The sequence below is a fragment of the Hemicordylus capensis genome, chromosome 9, assembly GCF_027244095.1.
Source record: "Hemicordylus capensis ecotype Gifberg chromosome 9, rHemCap1.1.pri, whole genome shotgun sequence".
Lineage (NCBI taxonomy): Eukaryota > Metazoa > Chordata > Lepidosauria > Squamata > Cordylidae > Hemicordylus > Hemicordylus capensis.
Genome location: NC_069665.1, coordinates 4,143,860 through 4,150,100, shown reverse-complemented (window position 1 = coordinate 4,150,100; position 6,241 = coordinate 4,143,860). Strand labels below are relative to the sequence as shown.

The window sequence follows — 6,241 nt, the reverse complement described above, 5'->3', positions numbered from 1 at the left end:
TTACATTTATATACCGCTCTATAGCTGGAAGCTCTCTAAGCGATTTACAATGATTTAGCATTTTGCCCCCCAACATTCTGGGTACTCATTTTACCGACCTCGGAAGGATGGAAGGCTGAGTCAACCTTGAGCCCCTGGTCAGGATCGAACTTGTAACCTTCTGGTTACAGGGCAGCAGTTTTACCACTGCGCCACCAGGGGCTGTTGAGGGGCTACCAGATGCACATTGTCTGTATCTGCTCATGCAACCATCAATAGCAAATTAAATACATCTAAGGATGTGTCCTTCCTGAATCCCTGCCATGCCGGAGACCCCGCCTCAGGAGAGAAATTCCCTCCAGAGATGCCAATGGATTGGGGCCTGAGGGGACATTTATACCAATAAGCCAGGAGAGGGTCTGGGCCAGTGGGGTAAAAAGGGGGGCCAGGGAGATCGTGGAGGTTGCTGCGGTGGGTGAGAGCGCAGAAGGAAGAAGATCAAACCCACCCAGTGGAGAAGCCAGGAGAGCTTGAGCAGAGGCAGAGAAGAGGCTGATATCACTCGAAGAGGGTCAAGCAGCCAAGAGAGGAGCTGGGGAAGTGATTCTCCTGGGCTGGGTCCCAGGAGGGGCTACCAGATGCACATTGTCTGTATCTGCTCATGAAACCATCAATAGCAAATGAAATACATCTACATCACCCATTTATTCTACTTACTGGATGTCAATCAGGTGCTTTCTTTTCGGTCCCACTCATTTTTGTCTCTGTCTGCTTGTTCCATCCTCACACTGACTTCACCAAGCTACTGGGTTTTCTCAAATGATTTTGAGCTTCTGTCCCTGAGTGTATAGATGGTGGCCGTAGTAGATGACGTTGAGAAAGATTGGTGCGGAGGTGGGGTGTGTGGAGAGGAAGATGGGGAGAGGGAGAGGTTTGGAGCCTGGTGGAAGGAGCCCACACTTCTCATTACCCCCAGCAAGAGCTGTGGAAACAGACACCATTTCCCAAACCGAATGCTCAGAGTGAACTAAGCTTGCATCCTGTGGCAGGGAGTTCCATACGGTGGGTGCTGTCGCAGAAAAAGTGGTGCTGTCTCACGTGGCCCTCTCAAGCGAATCTCAGAAAGCAAAGGAGCATGTCAAAGGGTCAAAGGAGCATGTCAAAGGAGCATGTCAAAGGGGCATGTCAAAGGAGCATGTCAAAGGGTCTCCTCTGAGGAGCGTCATGGGCAAGGAGCCTCATATGGGGGGAGGGGGCAGCATTCCTTAAAGTGCCTTGTCACCAAACTGGTTTTATTTTATTTCATTCTATTTTATTTTATGTTTTTGCATTTATTCACTGCTTCCAGGTGAACCTCCCACAGTGCTTTACAAAAATCTTAGCTATAGAACAATATATCAAGCCACAGGTTGACATCTTCAAGGTTGGTATTCCCTGCCCCACTGCCTCCTTAGGGAACACTGAAAACCCTGATATCCTGAGCTAATTGGCACGTTGCACGGTCAGCAGTTGATCCTTCCTTGTTCTCCACAGTGCTGAAGGGAGAATGAGGCTGTGAGACTTCCCTGGGGGGAAAGGATGGGTTAGACAGGGATCAGGGAACCGGGGTCCCCAGATGTTACACAGGAACATAGGAAGCTGCCATAGATTGAGTCCGACTCTTGGTCCATCTGGTTCAGTGTGGGCTACCCAGATTGGCAAGGGCTTCTCTAAGCTTGCAGGCAGGAATCTCTCTCAGCCCTGTCTTGGAGATGCTGCCAGGGAGAGAACCTTTTTTGGGACTACAACTCCCATCACCCCTAGCCACAATGGCCAAAGTTCCCAAGTTTAGGACGCCCTGAGTTAAAGCATGAAGAGCTGGCCCGCTTTGAAAGAATCATTGTTCAAAGGCACTTCCAGGACTACGAAACACACAACCAACATTCAACATGCAAGCATTTAAAACGGAGCCTAACTGACAAACCTCTCCTTGCAGCTCTCACGTGTCCTAACCGGTGGATTTGCTAAGAGATCCGTGAAATTCTCTCCTGGTTTCAAGGTCCCAAGGAAGGAGACAATGGGGAGGATTCCTTAGCATTTTTCTGCAGAGTGGTTGGTCTGCATCTCTCCCCGGAGCGTGCATCCCCTCTGAAGGTGTTGCAGTGCTGAATCCATGCACACTCCACCCCTTGGGACGCCTAAAAGAGAAGGAGCCCAGCAACGAGGGGCTGCTCTTTATTTATTATTTTCATTTTTATTCCACTTGTTTGCATTTCTAGCCCGCCCTATACCCTAAGGTCTCAGAGTGGGTTACAATAAAACCAATATAAAACATCATTACAATTCACATCATGAATTTTAAAAAACAGTTAAAAAAAAATACAGTGCCTGGGAGGGGAAGAACCACCACATCTCTAGTCAAGGTAAAGGCCAGGCTAATGACAATTCAAAACAGCAGCCATCACATGATAGACAATTACAGAACTTTAAAAGCCGCTGTGAACAAGTCGATTACAAAAACTCGCCTTCTTCTAAGAAAGATGGATGACGCCCTCGCTTATTGGGGAACCATATTTCCTACACCATTGAGAAGACTTCTCCCCGCTCACCACCCTCCTGATTTCACCTGGGGAGGCACCTGGAGACTTAAACTTGGTTCCTACAGGAGCCATTTAATGGAGGGCTTCAAAGGCGGAAACAATCAGCAGCTGGAAGTGAGCCTGGAAAGGCCGTGACAGCCAGCTCTGACCTTTGACGATCAGAGTTATGGGATCCCCCTTCGGGCAGCGTTAAGATGGGCAGTTTGGCTCTCCATCGCCCCACTCCCTCCTCCACCCCCCGAGCTCTGGTAGTTGAAAGCCAAGTCTTTTCTCTCCTTGAAGCCTTAACTTCAAATCTCCAAGGGCAGAGACAGGACTCAAGGTCCGGCAGTCTGCTCAGCCTCAGAGGCACTGCTGCTTTCCCTGTTTCATCTGTTCCCTCTAAAGAGAGAGAGGGTTGGACTTGGACCTGGGAGAGCCGAGTTCGAATCCTGCTTCAGCCATGGAATTCACCAGGAGACTCTGGACAGGTCACCTATCTCTCAGCGGATTCTACCTCACTCACGGACTTGTTGTGGGGAGGAACAGAACCATGGACACTGCTCTGGACTCCTGGGAAGGACGAGCAGGATATCAATGTCAATCAATAAATGAAGGCAATGGGCAAGGTCCAACGAGAAGGCCAGATCAAGCCCAGCTTACACTCTCTCTGCACAATTCCTGTTCGGAAGTGACAAGCTGGCCAGGTATCAGAGCAAAGGAGAAAGGAAGAGGTGCGTCCATGCAGACTGCCCATTCTGAAGCGATTCCTGGAGATTCCCCACCATGGGACATTCTTGTCCAATATTTTTCACCACATCAAGCCATTAAAACCTCCAAGGTTGCGTTCCACAGTCACCGAATCATTGATGCTGATTCCGGCTCCATCCTGGAGCGTTGGCAACCCCAGCACCCAGCAAGGAGCATAAGATTTAGCTGGGGGAGAGTAACTGGCCCTACCCACCCCCAGCACAGCACCTCCAGTGACTCTTGCTGGTGTCTATCTTGTGTGTGTGTGTGTGTGTGTTTTATTATTGTGATCCATTTGGGGACAGGGATCCATCCTGTTGATTTATTATTTCTCTGTGTAAAGTGCTCTGAGCCATTTTTGGAAGGGCGGTGTAGAAATCGAACGAATGAATGAATAAGAGAGGGATGGAAGAAAGGATTCCCAAGCATAAAACTAAGCACCCTTTTAAACACTGCGTTCAAATCCACTGCCTAATGCAGGAGCTCTCAAGAAGGCATCCCCAGATTTTGTGACGCTACAACTCCCTAGCTGCACTGGTTGGCCACAGCACCTGGGGGTGATGGGTGTTGTAGTCCAACAACATCTGGGGCACCAGGTTGGAAACCCCTGCACAAGTGTCTTTCAGATTGAACAAAACACACAGGAATGACTGGATGAATTAGTAAAGGAGGATTGTGGGGTAATGGAGAATAGTAATGGAGGGGTGGAATTGGGAAGAGCAGAGGATTAGTTTCTAATTTGCAGGATGGGGCCATCGCTCAGATTCCTAGGTTCCTATTTCTGGAGAAAGGTCCCAGGTTTCATTCCTGGAAGCATCTCCAGGTAGGACAGGGAAGGTTTCCCGCCTTGAAACCTTGGAAAGCTGCTGCCATTCAGTGAAGATGATACTGAGTTAGATGGACCAGTGGTAGCTTCCGATGATCCTATCAGATCAGGGGTTGCCAACCTTGCATTCCCAGATGTTGTTCGACTACAATACCCATCACCCTCAGCCAGAATAGCTTCAGCCAAGGTTGAGAACCCCCAGATTAGATGAGGAATTGGAACGTCTGACCGGGCCGGATGCTTCTCGACTTCACTCACTCTAACCCATTAACAGGTGGCTGAAAAGTCCTTGCCAGTGGACTGTGCAGGAGCAGGATTTCACCCCATTGTCTCTTCCGCACCCCACTACCTTTGATTTGCCACGACCAAGAATATCTGCCGCAAAACAAACTAGACTCTGTCTTAAGGTTTTCATCTTCTATCATAAGCAGAAGTGCAGAAACCACCTGTCTTTATACACACATTTTTATGATGAATTAAAATGGATCATGAATGACCACAGGTATGAATTGTTTTTGAAATACAAACTGCAGTTGTACAAGGGGGTGCGGGTGGGGAAACCCTATAAATGTGCAGACTCGACACAGGGGCGTAGCAAGGGCCCCAGGACAAAAGGTAAAGATGGGCCCCCTCCCCATCTTCTTCTTCAGAGAGGGGGAGGGAGGGAGCAGTTGCTCAGCAGCCCGGAGGGGGGGCGGGGGGGGGGCTCCCTGATGGTACCAGGGACATTTTTCACCTCCTGTTCCCTCTTAGTGATGCCCCTGACTCCACATAAATATCAATCAATCAATCAATCAATCAATCTTGATTATGATCATAGACCAGTACAAAGTATAAGGCGATTTACAAGTATGGTTAGAGGCGTGGCACAGCAGGGAAACGCTTGACTGACAAGCAGAAGGTTGCCGGTTCGAATCCCCACTGGTACTATATCAGACAGCAGCCATCTAGGAAGATGCTGAAAGGCATCATCTCAGACTGCGTGGGAGGAGGCAATGGTCAGCCCCTCCTGTATTCTACCAAAGTGATAGAAATGCAACAGCAGATACTAGGTGATGAAGCGATAAAACTGTAGAAGTATAAAGATCATAAAAGCTATCCTCTCTAATAAAATGCTTGGTGTCCGTCCGTGGACGGACACCAAGCGTGCGTTCGTGCCTCGACTGTTCTGCGCGTGTGCGGAGCGCACGCGCAGAACAGAGCAAGGGACAAACGCACGAAAGCACCCGGCAGGACCCGGCAACCATCTTGGGCGGCCAGAAGCGGCCGCCCCAACGAAGCCGGGAAAGCGGGGGAGGGGGAGACTGACGCCATTACTGGCGGCAAAGGACCGAGCGGCAGGAGCCACCGTACATCGAGAGTGGCCAGAAAGGGCCGCCCCAGGAAGCCGGGAATGCGGGGAAGGAGGAGAGCATTAGCGGCGGGAGGACAATCCAGCCAGAAGCACCCACCCAGAAATAGTACAGCGGCCAGCACACACAACAGAGAACGGGGCGGCAGAACGAGGCGGCGGCGAAGCCGCCAACGAGGACTGCCGCGCCACCCGAAACCCGCCAAAAAGCCACATGCCAACTTCCCTGCATTCCCCCCCCCAAAAGCCACCTAAAACACCCTACCACATTGCACCGCCCCCACCTATCACACTCCCACCCAGCCAGCTGACCAAACCCAACTTACCCACTGCGGCCCACGGCAATCATCCAAAAAACAAAAGAAAACAAAACAAAAACCGGAGTTCAGCAAAATAGCTCCTCCCAGTGGAAAGCCTCTGCTCAGACTGCCAGCATGGACGTGAGGAACGCCTATTGCGTCACTTGCATCCATTACAGCAGTCTGGGAAGCAGCCTAGCATAGAGAAGAGCTCCTTTCGCAAGCTCCTCTCTTCTAAGGAATCCCCCTCACAAACAACCAACACAAAAGTTGCATTAAGCACTACACCAACACACAGTTACACAAAGCAAGGCGGCGGCGAAGCCGCGCCACCCGAAACCCGCCAAAAAGCCACATGCCAACTTCCCCGCATTCTCCCCCCCCCAAAAGCCACCTAAAACACCCTACCACATTGCGCCACCCCCACCTATCACACTCCCACCCAACCAGCTGACCAAACCCAACTTACCCACTGCGG

At 50.6% G+C, this 6,241-nt stretch overlaps 1 long non-coding RNA gene across 1 annotated transcript; it reads right to left on the bottom strand.

Moving 5' to 3' along the window:
* Nucleotides 1-1,341: 1,341 nt before the first annotated feature.
* On the bottom strand, nucleotides 1,342-6,007 carry LOC128334315 (uncharacterized). The gene is made up of 3 exons (XR_008311253.1): nucleotides 5,791-6,007; nucleotides 1,943-2,156; nucleotides 1,342-1,544 (listed from the first exon to the last, which is right to left on the bottom strand). It is a non-coding gene; the product is annotated as an uncharacterized LOC128334315 (long non-coding RNA).
* Nucleotides 6,008-6,241: the final 234 nt, after the last annotated feature.